The sequence below is a fragment of the Thalassophryne amazonica genome, unplaced genomic scaffold (assembly GCF_902500255.1).
Source record: "Thalassophryne amazonica unplaced genomic scaffold, fThaAma1.1, whole genome shotgun sequence".
Classification (NCBI taxonomy): Eukaryota; Metazoa; Chordata; class Actinopteri; order Batrachoidiformes; family Batrachoididae; genus Thalassophryne; species Thalassophryne amazonica.
This window is the reverse complement of record NW_022986241.1, coordinates 27,588-48,003: the sequence shown is the minus strand read 5'-3', so window position 1 is coordinate 48,003 and position 20,416 is coordinate 27,588. Positions and strand designations below refer to the sequence as shown.

Sequence of the window (20,416 nt, the reverse complement as noted above, 5' to 3'; positions counted from 1 at the left end):
ATTTAAGTGGCTGGTTGTGTTTGTGTGTGTGTTTTTTTTTTTTTTAAATGTAGTGTCTATGCTATATTTGTGCTGAATTTGATGTTTGTACCACCAATTGAAAGAATGTTTAAGTTATCTGCTGCACTAATAAGCCAACAGAGCATGAACCAGCTGCTGTCTGTTAGCTTAAACGTGTATATAAGACAAACTGAATTATAGGAGAAATGCTGCTTTTAACAATCTGCACCTCATTTCTGGCATAAAATATGGTAGTTTACTCACCAACAAGGTTGGGTAGGATTACTTTGAAATGTAATCAGATTACAAGTAATACAAATGTATGTACATACCTACATGTAATCCACAGGTATTCTTTAAATAACTCCACACAGAGAGGCCACAGGTGGGAATCGATCCCATGACCTTCTTGCTGTGAGGCAACAGTGCGAGCGACTAATCTACCATGCTGCCCAAAGTAATAATAATACATTTGTAAAGCATTTTAAATAAATGAAAAACAACAAAGTGCTGAACATAGCTGGAGACGAACATGAAACAAAGATTCCCATATCCCAAAATAAAAACAAAAACAGAATTAAATACAACAAGAAAAAACAATGAAAAGAAGATGATGAGGTCTGAAGCCTGCTGACTTATTTTTAACCCTTGAGACACAGAGCAAATCTGCATCCAAGGACCACAGGGCACGAGGAGGCACATAAGGCTGAACATGTTCAGCAAGATTGTTGAGTTCATGACCATTTAGAGCCTGAAATGTCTAACAAAATCTTGAAATCTAGTCCTCGAGTCGGTGAAGGAAAGCCAGAATGTCTGTGATCAAACCTCCTGGTTTTCATTAAACCTCGAGCAACAGTAATTCTGTACCATCTGTAGACATCCTACACTATTTTATAGCAATCCAGAAAATAAAACACTGCAATAGTCAGTTGTGGTAGACAAGGACGTGAATTACAATTTGTGAAATTTAAAACAAATGCTGATGTACATTTCCACTTTATCAGTTCCATCAGTGCAATAACTTACTGTCATCAGGTCAAACTCACCACTGATACTTTATTTTAGTGAGTGTTGTTCTGACATTTATTGTTAAATTAATTGTATTGTTTCTTTGCAGACATGCAGCCATTGTTGGTGATTAAAGAAGAAACTCTCCCTGAACACCAGGAAAGGAATCTCAGTGTTGACCAGGAGGACATTAAAGAAGAAGAGAAGCTGTGGATAAGTCAGCAGGGAGAGCAGCTTCAGGAGCTGGAGGAGGCAGATCTCACCAAGTTTGGTTTCACTGCCGTCCCTGTGAAGAGTGAAAATGATGATGAAAAACCAGAGACATCACAGCTTCATCAAAGCCGAAGTGATGAGAGCACAGAGGCTGAGCCTGTAGCCAGCAGCTCATCTGTACACAGAACACTGACAGCAGAAGCTGATGGAGAGGACGATGGAGGACCACAACCAGCCAGCAACTCAGGTCCAAACAGTCATTTACAACCAGATACCAGTGGCAGGAGTTCAGACAGTTCTGGAACTAAACAGAAGAACACTCAGCTGGATAATCCACCAGATCAGCATAGTTCTGATCCTGGACTCCAGCAACAACAGCATCAATGGGCCAAAAGAAACAAGCGAAACTACACCACAGTTAATTGGACCATTGAAGAGAAAAAAAAAGATCTTTCACTGCTTCACTTACTCAAGGCATGAGAAGTGGGGCAGAAAGAAAAAAGCAGTATTTGAGGAACGCATAAAAGAAGCGGATTTACCTACACAAAAGAAAGAAGCCACAACTACCGCAAAACTGGAATCGATTGCCTCACAGATCGCAAAATATCTGACGACTGAGGAAATAAAAAAAATAAAGGAAGAAGCCCAAAAGGAAGCGATAAAAGACTATCAGTTGCTGGATAAAGGGAAGCAACTACAGTTTAAAAGGAGTCAGTGGAAGAGGGAGGAAGAATGGATACTGTTGTGGGCAAAAGAATATGCCAAAATAAAATACCCCAAAAATCAGACAAAGACATCCAAAGAATGGCAAAAAATATTCCACCACCACTGCCCAAGTAAGAAAGACATCACTTGTAAGAATCTCACAACCCAAAAATCAAACTTTATCAAACAAAAACATTTCTCAGATAATGAAATAAAAACAATGCAACAGGAGGTTGAGAAAATGATAAGAGAAGGCATCTGCCCTCTGACGCAACCCATTACACCACCAAAAAATGATTGCCCTCAAAAAAAGTTTATCCCCGAAAAAACAAACCATCCACTGCCTCCCGAAAAACCGAACCATTTATTGCCTCCCGAAAAAATGAACAAGTCATTGCCCCCCAAAAAAACGAGCAACTCACTACCCCCCGAAAAAACGAACCATTCACCGCCTCCCGAAAAACCAAACCATTTACTGCCTCCCAAAAAACCGAACAACTCAATGCCTCCCGAAAAAACGAACAACTCAATGCCTCCCGAAAAAACGAACAACTCAATGCCTCCCGAAAAAACGAACAATTCACTGCCTCCCGAAAAAACGAACAATTCACTGCCTCCCGAAAAAACGAACCACTCACTGCCTCACGAAAAACCAAACCATTTACTGCCTCCCGGAAAAATGAACAACTCATTGCCCACCGAAAAAACGAACAACTCACCAGCTCATCTACAAAATAATTCACAGGTGCACACAGACCCAGAACAGCAGGAACTAGAAGAGGAATTGGCAAATAAGATTGAAGAAACAAGAAAAATGGACATGAAAGAGCGCCCAAAGCTGACTAAACTAAAAGAGAATAAAAAATTCAAAAATATCCTTCAAAAAGTTAACATAGGACTGACCAAACTGGTCCCAAGAGGAGCCACATTGACAGAGTTAAACTCTGTAAATTATGGAGCGGCATGGTACATACAAAGTAAATTAGCCCCACAAGATTTGGAGAGAAACAGTACCACAAATAAGACAAAGAATATCATGCCACAACAAAAAATCAGCTGCCTAAGAGCAGAGATCTCCCAAATGGCCACATTTTTGGGAAACAAGAACCACAAAAAGAATCTTCTAAAAAAAATAAATCGCATTAAAAGAAAATACAATGTTGAAGACAAACTTCTAGGTGGAAGGCTGGCTGAACATCAAGCCTTAGTAAAAGCTTTCGCAGCACAAATTAGGAATAAAGACAAGAAAATACAAGCAAAACAGATAAACAAACTATTTGCAACAAACCCCAGACTAGTGTACAGAAAGCTGGCAAATGACACAATAGAAGTACAACAACCACCTGAGAGAAAGGAAATTGAAAAATTTTGGAGACCACTCTTTGAAGACCCAAAACAACACCAAGAGGCTGAGTGGATTGAAAAAATACAACAGAAAAACAAAGACAAACAACAAATGCCAGCAATTGTAATCAATGAAGAAGAGATCAGAAAGAAAATGAGTGAATACAGTAACTTCAAGGCACCTGGCATCGACAAAATCCCAAATTTTTGGCTGAAAAGACTGACAGCATTACACCAACATTATGCTGTGGCTTTCACAAAAATATTGAATGGAGAAGAGGACACACCAGACTGGCTAACGACAGGGAACACAAGCCTAATTCCAAAGACCAAGGAAATACAGCTTCCCAACAAGTACAGACCCATCTGCTGCCTAACAACAACATACAAATGGCTGACAGGAATCATAGCTGATGCCATTTATGAACATCTTGACAATGGTGGCTACCTGGAAAATGAACAGAAAGGATGTTCCAAAAGAAGATTAGGAGCTAAAGACCAGTTACTGACAGACAAAGCTATCCTGGAGGACTGCAAAACAAGGCAGAGGAACCTCAGCATGGCTTGGATTGATTACAAAAAGGCATTTGACAGTGTACCACACTCCTGGATCTTGAGGTGCTTAGAACTATACAACATCAATGAGAAAATAAGAACCTTCCTGAAAGCACAAATGAACAAGTGGAACACCACCATCACCCTCAATCACACAGAGGGACAAATAACAATCCCAGACGTACGAGTTCAGAGAGGGATACTTCAAGGAGACAGCCTTTCACCTCTCTTATTCTGCTTAATCATGGACCCGCTCAGCAAGATCCTGAAGGAGCAAGACATTGGATATGACTTAAGTAAAGACAAAGGAAAGGAAAACCAAAAACTTGTGAACCATCTGTTGTTCATGGATGATTTGAAAATCTATGCCAACACAAAAAACGGACTCACTCAACTCGTGGAAACTGCCCATAAGTTCTCAAAAGACATTGGCATGGAATTTGGACTGGATAAATGCTCAAAATGCACAATGACAAAAGGAAAAAAGACAAAAACCGAAAACATACAATTGGATGAAGGGAGCTACATTGCAGACCTGGCTGCAGACTCCACATACAAATACTTGGGAATTGAACAAAGTAATTCAATTGAACACAAGAAAATGAGAACAAAAACAACAAAAGAATACCTAAACCGCTTAAAAAAGATCTGCAAAACACAACTGACACCAAAAAATAAAATCACAGCCATAAACCAGTTTGCAATACCAGTGGTGACCTATGGATTTGGCATAGTGAACTGGCCACAATGCGAACTTAACAAATTGGACACAAAAACCAGAAAAATGCTCACCCTCCACAAAATCACATACAGAAATCAGTGCATGGACAGAATATACCTACCTCGCAGAGAAGGCGGTATGGGTCTTACTGAAATCAACCAGGCCTACAGAGCATCGATAATAAGTATTGGCCAGTACTTAAAGAGCTCTGAAGAAGAAATCATAAAAACGGTCACACAACACCACGAGGCCATAAGTGAACGGACCTCAATCACTAAACTGGCAAAAAACTTTGGCGGAGAACTTCTACAAGAGAGAAAAAGCAACAGTCTCACGCCTGCAACAAAACTTGCAAGACAGACCAGAGAACAATACTGCAAAAAAGAAGGAAAACATCGAGTGGAAAGATGGAAACAACACAAAAGAGCCGGACGTTTCCAAGAAGAACTCGAAAAGGAATACATCGACAAAGTTGGATCAATGCAGTGGCTAAAAAATGGAAAACTTGGTTTTGATGGAGAAAGAATTCTGATTGGAGCACAAGATCAGGGACTTCTAACTAATGGCTTCAAAAAAATGGCAGGGATCTCACAAAATGATAAATGCCGATTCTGTCATACAGCTGTTGAGAGTGTAAACCATCTAACATCAGCATGCCAGATCCTCATGGCAGATGGGCATTATACATCCAGACATAACAAGATCTGTCAATATCTCCACTGGAAGATCTGCAAGGAACTGGAGATGGAAGTCAAAGAACATGTCTGGGAGCACGAGCCAACACCAGTCTCATCCAATGGAAAAATAACGATCTTCTACGACAAAGAGATCCCAGCAGGAAGACACATAGAAGGAGGTGCAATCAAACCTGATATTGTCATCTGGAACAAGCAAGAGAAAACAGCCAAAATCATTGATGTGACAGTCCCCAATGATTACGGCCTGAATCGAGCTGAAAGGGGAAAGATCTCAAAATACCAAGACCTAAAAAATGACCTAAGAACAACATGGTCATTGAAAGACATCGATATCATTCCAGTTGTGGTAGGAGCAACAGGCCTGATGAAGAAGAACCTGAAGAAATACCTTGAGGCAATCCCCGGTCACCCAAGTGCACATGAGGTGCAGTTGTCTGCGATTAAGGGAACGATCACCATCTTGAAGAGAGCCCTCGGATACAATGCCAGATCTGATTAAGATAACTATAGAACCTAGGATGCAACTTTAGACCCCAGGTTTGGGGCCCATTGCATTCTACTAAAAAGACATCAAAGATAAATGAAAAAACAAAAGACAAACAGCATTTGTCTGTTCTGAGTGTGGTCAAAGGTTTAGACGAAAGGGCAACCTGAAAACACACATGATAAGACATCAATATCATCCCAGTTGTGGTGGGAGCAACAGGCCTGATGAAGAAGAACCTGAAGAAATACCTTGAGGCAATCCCCGGTCACCTAAGTGCACATGAGGTGCAGTTGTCTGCGATTAAGGGAACAATTACCATCTTGAAGAGAGCCCTCGGATACAATGCCAGATCTGGTTAGGATAACTATAGAGCCTAGGGTGCAACTTTAGACCCCAGGTTTGGGGCCCATTGCATTCTACTAAAAAGACAAAGATAAATGAAAAGCCAAAGACAAAAATCCCCCAAAAAATCCCCCCCAAAAAATCCTGTTAGAATCTCACCACCCAAAAATCTAACTTTATCACACAAAAACATTTCTTGGAGGATAAAATAAAAGTGATGCAACAGGAGGTTGAGCAAATGATCAGAGACGGCATTTGCCCTCTGACGCAACCCATTGCACCACCAAAAAATGATTGCCCTCAAAAAAAAGTACATCCCAGAAAAAAACTAACCATTCACTGCCCCCCGAAAAAATGAGCAACTCACTGCTCCCTGAAAAAATGAGCAGTTCACCAGCTCATCTACAAAACAATATACAGGTGCACACAGACCCAGAACAGCAGGAACTAGAAGAGGAATTGGCAAATAAGATTGAAGAAACAAGAAAAATGTACATGAAAGAGCATCCAAAGCTGACTAAATTAAAGGAGAATAAAAAATTCAAAAATATCCTGCAAAAAGTTAACATAGGACTGACCAAACTGGTCCCAAAAGGAGCCACATTGACAGAGTTAAACTCTGTAAATTATGGAGCGGCATGGTACATACAAAGTAAATTAGCCCCACAAGATTTGGAGAGAAACGGAACCACAAATAAGAAAAAGAATACCATGCCACGATGGAAAAAGAAATTACAAGAAAAAATCAGCCGCCTAAGAGCAGAGATCTCCCAAATGGCCACATTTTTGGGAAACAAGAACCACAAAAAGACTCATCTTAAAAAAAATAAATCGCATTAAAAGAAAATACAATGTTGCAACAGCTAGGTGGGAGGCTGAACATCAAGCCTTAGTAAAATCTTTCGCAGCACAAATTAGGAACAAAGACAAGAAAATACAAGCAAAACAGATAAACTATTTGCAAAAAATCCCAGACTAGTGTACAGAAATCTGGCAAACGACACAATAGAAGTACAACAACCATCAGAGAGAGAGGAAATTGAAAAATTCTGGAGACCACTCTTTGAAGACCCAAAACACCAAGAGGCTGAGTGGATTGAATAAATAAAACAGAAAAACAGACAAACAACAAATGCCAGCAATTGTAATCACTGAAGAGGACATCAGAAAGAAAATGAGTGAATACAGTAACTTCAAGGCACCTGGCATCGACAAAATCCCAAATTTTTGGCTGAAAAGACTGACAGCATTACACCAACATTATGCTGTGGCTTTCACAAAAATATTGAACGGAGAAGAGGACACACCAGACTGGCTAACGACAGGGAACACAAGCCTAATTCCAAAGACCAAGGAAACACAGCTTCCCAACAAGTACAGACCCATCTGCTGCCTAACAACAACATACAAATGGCTGACAGGAATCATAGCTGATGCCATTTATGAACATCTTGACAATGGTGGCTACCTGGAAAATGAACAGAAAGGATGTTCCAAAAGAAGATAAGGAGCTAAAGACCAGTTACTGACAGACAAAGCTATCCTGGAGGACTGCAAAACAAGGCAGAGGAACCTCAGCATGGCTTGGATTGATTACAAAAAGGCATTTGACAGTGTACCACACTCCTGGATCATGAGGTGCTTAGAACTCTACAACATCAATGAGAAAATAAGATCTTTCCTGAGAGCACAAATGAACAAGTGGAACACCACCATCACCCTCAATCACACAGAGGGACAAATAATCCCAGACGTACGAGTTCAGAGAGGGATACTTCAGGGAGACAGCCTTTCGCCTCTCTTATTTTGCTTAATCATGGACCCGCTCAGCAAGATCCTGAAGGAGCATGACATCGGATATGACTTAAGTAAAGACAAAGGAAAGGAAAACCCAAAACTTGTGAACCATCTGTTGTTCATGGACGATTTGAAAATCTATGCCAACACAAAAAACGGACTCAGGCAGCTCGTGAAAACTGTCCATAAGTTCTCAAAAGACATTGGCATGGAATTTGGACTGGATAAATGCTCAAAATGCACAATGACAAAAGGAAAAAAGACAAAAAACGAAAACATACAATTAGATGAAGGGAGCTACATTGAAGATCTGGCTGCAGACTCCACATACAAATACTTGGGAATCGAACAAAGTAATACAATTGAGCACAAGAAAATGAGAACAAAAACAACAAAAGAATACCTAAACCGCTTAAAAAAGATCTGCAAAACACAGCTGACACCAAAAAACAAGATCACAGCCATAAACCAGTTTGCAATACCAGTGGTGACCTATGGGTTTGGCATAGTGAACTGGCCACAATGTGAGCTTAATAAGTTGGACACAAAAACCAGGAAGATGCTCAACCTCCACAAAGTCACATACAGAAATCAGTGCATGGACAGAATATATCTCCCTCGCAGAGAAGGCGGTATGGGTCTCACTGAAATCAGTCAGGCCTACAGAGCATCGATAATAAGTATTGGACAGTACTTAAAGAGCTCTGAAGAAGAAATCGTAAAAACGGTCACACAACACCACAAGGCCTTAACCGAACGGACCTCAATCACTAAACTGGCAAAAAAAAACTTTGGCGGAGAACTTCCACAAGAGAGAGAAAGCAACAGTCTCATACCTGCAATGAAACTTGCAAGACAGACCAGAGAACAATACTGCAAAAGAGAAGGAAAACATCGAGTGGAAAGATGGAAACAGCACAAAAGAGCCGGACGATTCCAAGAAGAACTCAAAAAGGAATACATCGACAAAGTTGGATCAATGCAGTGGCTAAAAAATGGAGAACTCGGTTTTGATGGAGAAAGAATTCTGATTGGAGCACAAGATCAGGGACTTCTAAGAAATGGCTTTAAAAAAAATGGCAGGGATCTCACAGAATGATAAATGCCGATTCTGTCATACAGCTGTTGAGAGTGTAAACCATCTAACTTCAGCATGCCAGATCCTCATGGCAGATGGGCATTATACATCCAGACACAACAAGATCTGTCAATATCTCCACTGGAAGGTCTGCAAGGAACTGAAGATGGAAGTCAAAGAACATGTCTGGGAGCACCAGCCAGCACCAGTCTCATCCAACGGAAAATAACTGTCTTCTATGACAAAGAGATCCCAGCAGGAAGACACATCGAAGGAGGTGCAATCAAACCTGACATTGTCAACGGAAAATAACTGTCTTCTATGACAAAGAGATCCCAGCAGGAAGACACATCGAAGGAGGTGCAATCAAACCTGACATTGTCATCTGAAACAAGCAAGAGAAAACAGCCAAAATCATTGATGTAACAGTCCCCGGTGACTACGGCCTGAATCGAGCGGAAAGTTGAAAGATCTCGAAATACCAAAACCTTAAAAATGACCTATGAACAACATGGTCATTGAAAGAATTAGATAACATCTCGGTTGTGGTTGGGGCAACAGGCCTGATGAAGAAGAACCTGAAGAATCACCTTGAGGCAATCCCCGGTCACCCAAGCGCAGGAGGTGCAGTTGTCAGCAATCAAGGGAACGATCACCATCTTAAAGAGAGCCCTCGGATACAGTGCCAGCAATGTTTAGGGTGCAACTTCAGGGGCCCGTTGCGTTCTATTAAAATTAAATCAACAAAAGTAAAAACAAACAAAAGCTGTCTGTCATAAGATTTGGACTGAAAGGTGGTGTGATGGTGTGATGTGTTTAGATGTTCATGGCATTTAACCTGTCAGCAAGGTGTTGCAGTTGTCGAGGTGTGAGATGGCATCTGTGGCATTGTAAGGTTTGGGGAAAATACAGATTTTTTTTTTTTCCTGGTAAAAATATTTTCCCTTTCTTTAGTACATTGTCATGTTTTTGTTTCCTTCATTGAAGCTCTGTTCATAATTCCTTCTCACAAAATATAATTTTTTTTTTTAAAATGTAGATTTTTTTTTAATGTTCAGTTTCTGATTTTAATTCTGTTGGTTTTGTTTGATTCATCTGAACACTGTTCACAATTCTTCCTTGTGGAAATATGAAATTGTAAATTTTAGGAAAATATGGACTTCTTTGAGGATAATTTTTTGCAAAATGTTTTTGTATAATTCATGCTTCTTTGCTCATTTGATTTCTGTTTTGATTTTGATTCAGATTGATTGATTCATTGATACGCTTCATAATTCTTCCTCACAAAAGTGAATTTTTGTTATTAAATGCTGTTTGTTTGGAAAACAAAATTTAACCTAAATGCTTCTTTCCTGCTAGTTTTTGATAAATTTTATTGTTGATTTTGTTTGGTTCTTTAAAGCTCTGTTCAAAATTGCACAATTTCAAATTCTGGCAAAATACCAACTTTTTGTCATGAAAACTATGAAATAAGATTCACCCGTTTCTAATTTCATGTTCAGAAATTTCACATCTCTCAGGTTAATGACCTCTAGCTGACCCCAGTGGTCAAACTAAGAACATCTCCACATCTTAAATTAAAGCTTCTGTCATCAAGAACAAACCCTGAAAGTTTCATGTTTTCATTCTGTGCACAACTGTCCCGATTAACAGCTCCACAAACACACTTTTTGATTGAAGAGCGTCATGTAGTAGTTGTTGGAAGCACAGGTAAGCTCTACCTGCATGGCGTTTCCACCTGACGCACATCCGCCGGTGCCACCGGGGTAACTGCAGGGTCATCAGCCGGGAGCCACCCTTCAATGATGTTTCGCTCCATTAATCCCGGAACATCTCACGGTGGTGGAGCAACGGCAGGGACGTCTCCCTGCTGCCCCCTGCAGCCAACCCTGGGACCCTTCTTTCCCCCACGACCTGTCCTTCCTACGCAACCACAACCAGAAGCTGGCTCTTTCCGCCTCTTCTGCCAGGTCCCTAGATGCCCTCTTCAGCCTTGTTCCAGACACTCCAATCTTCCTGAGGAGGCGCTGGATGGATGTTTCAATGAACCCCCTGCAGCCAACCTCCACAGGGTAAATAGTTATGGACCATCCGGCTTCCCGGCACTCGGCTACCAGGTCGGTGTATTTGTCTCTTTTCCTTTCAATCAATCAATCAATTTTTTTTATATAGCGCCAAATCACAACAAACAGTTGCCCCAAGGCGCTTTATATTGTAAGGCAAGGCCATACAATAATTATGTAAAACCCCAACGGTCAAAACGACCCCCTGTGAGTAAGCACTTGGCTACAGTGGGAAGGAAAAACTCCCTTTTAACAGGAAGAAACCTCCAGCAGAACCAGGCTCAGGGAGGGGCAGTCTTCTGCTGGGACTGGTTGGGGCTGAGGGAGAGAACCAGGAAAAAGACATGCTGTGGAGGGGAGCAGAGATCGATCACTAATGATTAAATGCAGAGTGGTGCATACAGAGCAAAAAGAGAAAGAAACAGTGCATCATGGGAACCCCCCAGCAGTCTACGTCTATAGCAGCATAACTACGGGATGGTTCAGGGTCACCTGATCCAGCCCTAAGTATAAGCTTTAGCAAAAAGGAAAGTTTTAAGCCTAATCTTAAAAGTAGAGGGTGTCTGTCTCCCTGATCTGAATTGGGAGCTGGTTCCACAGGAGAGGAGCCTGAAAGCTGAAGGCTCTGCCTCCCATTCTACTCTTACAAACCCTAGGAACTACAAGTAACCCTGCAGTCTGAGAGCGAAGCGCTCTATTGGGGTGATATGGTACTACGAGGTCCCTAAGATAAGATGGGACCTGATTATTCAAAACCTTATAAGAAGAAGAATTTTAAATTCTATTCTAGAATTAACAGGAAGCCAATGAAGAGAGGCCAATATGGGTGAGATATGCTCTCTCCTTCTAGTCCCCGTCAGTACTCTAGCTGCAGCATTTTGAATTAACTGAAGGCTTTTTAGGGAACTTTTAGGACAACCTGATAATAATGAATTACAATAGGCCAGCCTAGAGGAAATAAATGCATGAATTAGTTTTTCAACATCACTTTGAGACAAGACCTTTCTGATTTTAGAGATATTGCGTAAATGCAAAAAAGCAGTCCTACATATTTGTTTAATATGCGCTTTGAATGACATATCCTGATCAAAAATGACTCCAAGATTTCTCACAGTATTACTAGAGGTCAGGGTAATGCCATCCAGAGTAAGGATTTGGTTAGACACCATGTTTCTAAGATTTGTGGGGCCAAATACAATAACTTCAGTTTTATGAGTTTAAAAGCAGGAAATGAGAGGTCATCCATGACATGGATGACCACACGCTGTTCACATGCAGCCTCCGTTCCTCCCTCCCAAGGGACAGTTAGCTCTGCCAGGATCGCTGTCTTGACATCATAGGATCACAGGATGACGTCTGGCCTCAGGGAGGTGGTGGTAATCTCTGGGGGGGGAACTTGAGCTGCCGATCAAGATCCACCCTTAAGTTCCAGTTGCATCCAGGTGTTAACAATGATCTTTCCATCTGGAAGATGGTCTGAGCTCCAGCCCCTTGTCTAACAAAGCTGATGACGTCTGAGTCTTAGAAGGAGGGTCTTTGGCTGCTTCCATTCTCCGCGCTTCAAGGACTTCTGCCAGCTTCCGCAGAACCAGATCGTGCTGCCACCTATACCTACCCTGCACCAGAGCTGTCTTGCAACTAGACAGGATATGTTGTAGGCTTGGGTTTGGGGCATTGCAGAGCTGGCAGCTTTCCTCTGAGCCATACCACTGGCTCACATTGCTTGAGCTGGGGAGGGTGTCATACGTGGCCCAAATGAGGAAACTAAGCCTTGCTTGAGGCATCTTCCACAAGTCGGACCACTTGATGGTCCTGCTGACGACTCCTTCCCAAGTTGTCCATCACCCTTGCTGTGGCTGGCTGAGCGCCTTGATCTGTATTGCTCCTCCTCGTGCCTGACCACCTCCTCAATCACCAACTCTTTCCTTTCTTGTAACCTTGGACCAAAACTTGGGGGCTGTTCCCCACCCCAAGCCTGCTCTCCCTGACTGTATCCTGCCCACCACTTCTTTGTGCTCGAGCCTGCTGATGGCCTGGTCAACAGCCTCCTCTGCCTTCCACTTGCGTCCTGTTCGCACTTGTGCCTTGGTGTTTCTTACGAACGGGTCGGTTGAGTCTCTTATCTCTAGCACGAGCCTGGCCTTCTCTTGTCTGTAGCTTTGGTTAATAGACTTCAGTGGCAGGAGAGCATCATGTAGTAGAATGAAGCTGTTAGTCCTTTTATTGTGACGACTTGGTTGTAAAATACACAAAAAGAAACCGAGACAAATGACACTTGATCCACGATACATTTAAAACCCTCAGGTTTTTATTCCACAGTTGACGTACTTTTAATAGAAGATTGTGATAAATATGAAGTTGTGTGTGTGAGGAAGAATTCAGTCCAGCAAACTTTCTGTTTCCATCTCTGAAACGTCCCTGTTTACCATTTGGTCCATATATGTACTGGAACATAACTGCATTTATATCAAAAATCATAACAGCTTCTCAATAGTAACAGTTGTTGCTATTAAGTTGAAATAATTTCAGTTGTCATGTTTGTTTCTTCAGGTAATGTAACAAAGTCGAGTTTAACCAATCAGAAACTTAAATTCGTTGACCCGCCTTTTCACGCCAAAATCTGTTAACTTGACATAATCGAGGGGAGGCTGTGAACACATGAAAACAACACCTTTAAAATGGGTTTATAAAATTTCAGGAAAGCTTTAATTACATGGTGTCGCCTTTTATTAAAATAAAAATCAGCACAAAGCAAAAAAAAATTAAATACAGCATTAATGAATTGACCAAAAAATTTGTTATAATGACAAAAACTATGTTCGACCATTTATGAAAATGGTTGAAATTAATTTCAATGTTAAAAATCTAAAACTTGATAATTGATTAAATTCAGTAAAAGTAATAAAAAAAAATCTTTTTAAAAGGTGATGGCATCAAAATCAAAAATTTGTTTAAAATTTTATTAAGTATCAATGTTACAAATGCAAAATGAAAATGATGGAAAAATTGTCAAATGCAATATTAGTTAATGAATCTTAATAAAATTCTGTTTGAGCATCAAAACCTGAAACTAAATGCACCTGATTCAACACACTGGACCAGAACAGAACCAGATGTTTAATGTCCAACTTGTTACATTGATTCTAACTCCTGTTAAAATATGTAGATTTTCAAACTGGAAGTCAGAAATCCTGAGTTCCAGCTTTCTATTGATGATGAAAGCTAATCAAACCCAATCAGAATCTGTCTAATAAAGGTGTTTTCTGATGAGTCAGTTGATTCACATAAAGTGTGCGTCCTTTCTCTTCAGGGGTCAACACACAGTGTCGTGTGTTTAACAAAAACACACAAACACACTGCTTCACTTTAAATACAAAACAAGTCTATTTAAGATCATCTGTGTCACTGAGAGCACAGAGCCCATAAGAACAGACAGCAAACTCTTTGCAGCTGCAGACAAACTCTGCAGGCCTCTGGTGCAGGGGCGGAGCCACAGGAGGGAGGGGTGGGGAAGAGCCCCCCAAACCACTTAAAGGCCCACTTTCTCAGCAATTTCTCGTATATACAATTTTTATACATAAAAATAAGATTCTAGTACGATTAAAAAATAAGATATTTAAAAATAATACATTCTTATAACTGGCTTACAATTTGCAATATTTAACCCTCTGAAGTTGTTTGACGTGGATACGGGTCAAAAGTCACGATTAAATTAAGTGATCCGCCCTTCAAATTCGTCTCATTTTTAGTCTCAGTTTGAATGTTTGTTGAAAGTGCAGAATTCAACCTCTGTAAATTTTTAAAATTTGTTGCTGCACCCAGTAAAACCTGAATAATTATGATTAATAACTTTCAACAAGCTTTTTCATGAATTTTTATGTTCATGTGTGCAGTGCTGCTCCATGCGATCACTTTGGCCAGCATACACATGCACGCGAATGAGAGGTTTTCTCATTCTTTTTCTCTGCTCAAAACAATTACAGTCTAAAACCAAACCATGATTTCCCCTTTGGCTTTGGTGGAAAAGAAAACTGCAGCCATTTGGTGGAAAACTCACAGACATTTTGTGGCTGTGTGTAACACGGCAGCTGTTCCATGTGATCGCTTCCGCCAGCACGCGAACGTGAGGTTTTCTCACTCCTCTCTGCTTGAAGCAATTACAACCTGAAACAAAACCACGACTTTCCCAACAACTGTGTTTTTTCACCAAATGATGAATACAATCTTCACAAATACACATATTTGGACAATGATGTGCACTGCCTTCATGCACGTGTGAACGTCTGTCTGCCTCTTTTGACACCTCTTGCTGGTGTGCAAAAAAAACAAAACAAAAAAAAACAAAAACAAAAAAAAACACGTGGGTGCAGATGTCAATCAGAGAAGAGAAAACAGGAGGAAGTGTCAGGTCTGTTAAGTTCAACCCAGGGCCTTTTGTTGGACTGGAATTGTTTTTATGAGTGGTACAAATATAAATTGTGTGGCATCTGATGGTTTTGTAAAAAGCTGTACAAAAAAAACAAAACAAAAAAACACCTGAATTTCCTCCATTTAATGCAAATAGTTTCATTTAACTGTTTATATACAATTTTCTACATACATTTTTGAAATTTACAATTTATATTTGCATTCCAAGTTATAAAAACGATTTGTTACACATTTGTGATTTGAACAGTAAAAAAAAAAAAAAAAAAAAAAAAAAAAAACTTTTTTCCTATTGGGATTTTAGTTCTTTGTGTGAAATCGGGTTTACTGTTTTAATGCAGTTTGACAGAATGAAAGAAAAACTGTAAAGTCATACAGGGGTGATTCTTAAACTACGGGCACTATTGGCCTTGTAAATGTAATTTCCACCACACCATTGCCTTACAATATAAAGCGCCTTGGGGCAACTGTTTGTTGTGATTTGGTGCTATATACATGTGCTCTGATGTCACTGTTTATCTCCATAGAAACTACCCACACAATCTTTTCATACAAACTTTTTAAAGGGACATTATTGTTGTGGTGGAAATTACGGCAATAGTGTGGGACAACTACATTTCGTTTAAAAAAAAATCACAACAGTTGTATGACACTGAATACCCCAATTATGTTTTGATTATTTGACTGATATTTTATTCAGAGATATTTTAGAACATTAGAAAAAATGTTTACTATTCTTTTTTATCATTGAAGATCATATTGCTGTTATGTGCTTGTCCCACACCCAGACTTATTTTTTTCTAATGTTTTAAAATATCTCTGAATAAAATATCAGTAAAATAATCAAAACATAATTGGGGTATTCAATGTCATACAACTGTTGTGATTTTTTTTAAATGAAATGTAGTTGTCCCACACTATTGCCGTAATTTCCACCACAACAATAATGTCAATAGGTTAATAGGTCACCACTGGTATTGCAAACTGGTTTATGGCTGTGATCTTGTTTTTTGGTGTCAGCTGTGTTTTGCAGATCTTTTTTAAGCGGTTTAAGTATTCTTTTGTTGTTTTTGTTCTCATTTTCTTGTGTTCAATTGAATTACTTTGTTCAATTCCCAAGTATTTGTATGTGGAGACTGCAGCCAGGTCTTCAATGTAGCTCCCTTCATCCAATTGTATGTTTTCGGTTTTTGTCTTTTTTCCTTTTGTCATTGTGCATTTTGAGCATTTATCCAGTCCAAATTCCATTCCAATGTCTTTTGAGAACTTATGGACAGTTTCCACGAGCTGAGTGAGTCTGTTTTTTTGTGTTGGCATAGATTTTCAAATCGTCCATGAACAGCAGATGGTTCACAAGTTTTTGGTTTTCCTTTCCTTTGTCTTAAGTCATATCCGATGTCTTGCTCCTTCAGGATCTTGCTGAGCGGTCCATGATTAAGCAGAATAAGAGAGGCGAAAGGCTGTCTCCTTGAAGTATCCCTCTCTGAACTCGTACGTCTGGGATTGTTATTTGTCCCTCTGTGTGACTGAGGGTGATGGTGGTGTTCCACTTGTTCATTTGTGCTCTCAGGAAAGATCTTATTTCCTCATTGATGTTGTAGAGTTCTAAGCACGTCATGATCCAGGAGTATGGTACACTGTCAAATGCCTTTTTGTAGTCAATCCAAGCCATGCTGAGGTTCCTCTGCCTTGTTTTGCAGTCCTCCAGGATAACTTTGTCTGTCAGTAACTGGTCTTTAGCTCCTAATCTTCTTCTGGAACAACCTTTCTGTTCATTTTCCAGGTAGCCACCAGTGTCAAGATGTTCATAAATGGCATCAGTTATGATTCCTGTCAGCCATTTGTATACTCAACAAAAATATAAACGCAACACTTTTGGTTTTGCTCCCATTTTGTATGAGATGAACTCAAAGATCTAAAACTTTTTCCACATATACAATATCACCATTTCTCTCAAATATTGTTCACAAACCAGTCTAAATCTCTGATAGTGAGCACTTCTCCTTTGCTGAGATAATCCATCCCACCTCACAGGTGTGCCATATCAAGATGCTGATTAGACACCATGATTAGTGCACAGGTGTGCCTTAGACTGCCCACAATAAAAGGCCACTCTGAAAGGTGCAGTTTTATCACACAGCACAATGCCACAGATGTCGCAAGATTTGAGGGAGTGTGCAATGGCATGCTGACAGCAGGAATGTCAACCAGAGCTGTTGCTCGTGTATTGAATGTTCATTTCTCTACCATAAGCCGTCTCCAAAGGCGTTTCAGAGAATTTGGCAGTACATCCAACCAGCCTCATAACCGTAGACCACGTGTAACCACACCAGCCCAGGACCTCCACATCCAGCATGTTCACCTCCAAGATCGTCTGAGACCAGCCGCTCGGACAGCTGCTGGAACAATCGGTTTGCATAACCAAAGAATTTCTGCACAAACTGTCAGAAACTGTCTCAGGGAAGCTCATCTGCATGCTCATCGTCCTCATCGGGGTCTCAACCTGACTCCAGGTGGTCGTCGTAACCGATTTGAGTGGGCAAATGCTCACATTCGCTGCCGTTTGGCACGTTGGAGAGGTGTTCTCTTCACGGATGATGCGAAGGAGATGTGTTGCACTGCATGAGGCAATGGTGGTCAACCAGATACTGACTGGTATCCCCCCCCCCCAATAAAACAAAACTGCACCTTTCAGAGTGGCCTTTTATTGTGGGCAGTCTAAGGCACACCTGTGCACTAATCATGGTGTCTAATCAGCATCTTGGTATGGCACACCTGTGAGGTGGGATGGATTATCTCAGCAAAGGAGAAGTGCTCACTATCACAGATTTAGACTGGTTGTGCACAGTATTTGAGGGAAATGGTGATATTGTGTATGTGGAAAAAGTTTTAGATCGTTGAGTTCATCTCATACAAAATGGGAGCAAAACCAAAAGTGTTGCGTTTATATTTTTTTGAGTATGTTGTTGTTAGGCAGCAGATGGGTCTGTACTTGTTGGGTAGCTGTGTTTCCTTGGTCTTTGGTAGTAGGCTTGTGTTCCCTGTCGTTAGCCAGTCTGGTGTGTCCTCTTCTCCGTTCAATATTTTTGTGAAAGTCACAGCATAATGTTGGTGTAATGCTGTCGTCTTTTCAGCCAAAAATTTTGGATTTGTCGATGCCAGGTGCCTTGAAGTTACTGTATTCACTCATTTTCTTTCTGATGTCCTCTTCAGTGATTACAATTGCTGGCATTTGTTGTTTGTCTTTGTTTTTCTGTTTTATTTTTTCAATCCACTCAGCCTCTTGGTGTTGTTTTGGGTCTTCAAAGAGTGGTCTCCAGAATTTTTCAATTTCCTTCTCTCTCAGGTGGCTTGTTGTACTTCTATTGTGTCATTTGCCAGCTTTCTGTACACTAGTCTGGGATTTTTTGCAAATAGTTTATCTGTTTTGCTTGTATTTTGTCTTTGTTCCTAATTTGTGCTGCGAAAGCTTTTACTAAGGCTTGATGTTCAGCCAGCCTTCCACCTAGCAGTTTGTCTTCAACATCGTATTTTCTTTTAATGCGATTTTTTTTTTAAGAAGATTCTTTTTGTGGTTCTTGTTTCCCAAAAATGTGGCCATTTGGGAGATCTCTGCTCTTAGGCAGCTGATTTTTTTGTTGTAATTTCTTTTTCCACGTGGCATGGTATTCTTTTTCTTATTTGTGGTGCCGTTTCTCTCCAAATCTTGTGGGGCTAATTTACTTTGTATGTACCATGCGCTTCATAATTTACAGAGTTTAACTCTGTCAATGTGGCTCCTTTTGGGACCAGTTGGTCAGTCCTATGTTAACTTTTTGACGGATATTTGAATTTTTATTCTCCTTTAGTTTAGTCAGCTTTGGGCGCTCTTTCATGTCCATTTTTCTTGTTTCTTCAATCTTATTTGCCAATTCCTCTTCTAGTTGCTGCTGTTCTGGGTCTGTGTGCACCTGTATATTATATTATAGATGAGCTGGTGAGTTGCTCGTTTTTTCGGGGGGGCAGTAAATGGTTCGTTTTTTTTTTTTTTGTCTTTTGGTTTTTCATTTATCTTTGATGTCTTTTTAGTAGAATGCAATGGGCCCCAAACCTGGGGTCTAAAGTTGCACCCTAGGCTCTATAGTTATCCTAACCAGATCTGGCATTGTATCCGAGGGTTCTCTTCAAGATGGTGATTGTTCCCTTAATCGCAGACAACTGCACCTCATGTGCACTTGGGTGACTGGGGATTGCCTCAAGGTATTTCTTCAGGTTCTTCTTCATCAGGCCTGTTGCTCCCACCACAACTGGGATGATATCGATGTCTTTCAATGACCATGTTGTTCTTAGGTCATTTTTCAGGTCTTGGTATCATGTGCGTTTTCAGGGAGCCCTATTGTCCAAACCTTTGACCACACTCAGAACAGACAAATGCTTTTTACCTTTTTTTTTTTTTTATTTGCCTTGAATTTCCTTCTACAAGAGTGCAATGGGCCCCAGACCGGGGGTCTAAAGCTGTATCCGAGCTCTCTCTTCAAGATGGTGACCTTTCCTCTCCTCAAATACTGCCTTTGATCTCCTGCCCCACTTCCTTATCATGTGTTTGGTCAGGCTGCTTTTTAGTCCAAACCTTTGACCACACTCAGAACAGACAAATGCTTTTTGTCCTGTATGAATTATCATGTGTCTGTTCAGGGTGCCCTTTTGTCCAAACCTTTGACCACACTCAGAACAGACAAATGCTTTTTGTCGTGTATGAATTATCATGTGTGTTTTCAAGTGGCTCTTTAGTCCAAACCTTTGACCACACTCAGAACAGACAAATGCTTTTTGTCCTGTATGAATTATCATGTGTGTTTTCAAGTGGCTCTTTCGTCCAAATCTTTGACCACACTCAGAACAGACAAATACTTTTTGGCCTGTATGAATTATCATGTGTGTTTTCAGGGCGCCCTTTTGTCCAAACCTTTGACCACACTCAGAACAGACAAATGCTTTTTG

General features: G+C 40.5%; 1 long non-coding RNA gene across 1 annotated transcript in view; it reads left to right on the top strand.

Annotated features, from left to right (window-relative positions):
• Positions 1-10,798, top strand: part of LOC117505751 — a 362,202-nt gene extending 351,404 nt beyond the window's left edge. The window contains exon 3 of the long non-coding RNA XR_004559248.1: positions 10,734-10,798. This is a non-coding gene — a long non-coding RNA (uncharacterized LOC117505751). The remainder of the gene's footprint in view (positions 1-10,733) is intronic.
• Positions 10,799-20,416: the final 9,618 nt, after the last annotated feature.